Below are 527 nucleotides of genomic sequence, written 5' to 3' on the forward strand. Positions count from 1 at the left end.
AACAGTTCCCAGAAAACATAATTCAGTGAGCATACGAACAATAATCATGTTCCTTCGTTTCCTCTCCCGAATTCACAAACTGGCATCATGAATTACATGTTCTGTGTGCAACAGTCAATCACAAACAAGATAGGGCTGTCGCATTTATGTATAATAATAAAACTTGCAACACCCTAAGCGACACTGCTGTACATCCTCTACCCACGGACGACGAGTGAAGACTGAAAGTAAGGAGTCTGGGTGATCAAAACATTCTCTTTTCTTTTATGCCACTGGTTTTCGTTCACCCTTTTTAAGGCTTACCAACTGTTGTGCTATATTATTCATCTCACATGAAGCTTACATTAGAAAATCATTTCGTAGTTTTACTGCCTCCTGTCTGTGGAATATTTCTTGCAAGTGTAGATTCACGAAGGCATCAAAAGACTATCGGTTCAGCAACTGAAAAAATCTCCGTCAGACTTTAGAAATGTGCTCCAAACTGAGAAACTGGCAACTGCCTGCTACTCTGTGCAAACATCTCTGGC

The 527-nt window shown here is 40.4% G+C and overlaps 1 protein-coding gene across 1 annotated transcript in view; it reads right to left on the reverse strand.

Moving 5' to 3' along the window:
- LOC125031317 overlaps positions 1–214 on the reverse strand; it is a 39,853-nt gene extending 39,639 nt beyond the window's left edge. Inside the window, exon 1 of the mRNA XM_047622003.1 lies at positions 1–214. This exon is cut by the window's left edge and continues 109 nt beyond it. The gene's annotated coding sequence lies outside the window, so the exon portion shown is untranslated.
- Between the last annotated feature and the right edge of the window lie 313 nt (positions 215–527).

The sequence above is a fragment of the Penaeus chinensis genome, chromosome 12 (genome assembly GCF_019202785.1).
Source record: "Penaeus chinensis breed Huanghai No. 1 chromosome 12, ASM1920278v2, whole genome shotgun sequence".
In the NCBI taxonomy this organism is placed as follows: domain Eukaryota; kingdom Metazoa; phylum Arthropoda; class Malacostraca; order Decapoda; family Penaeidae; genus Penaeus; species Penaeus chinensis.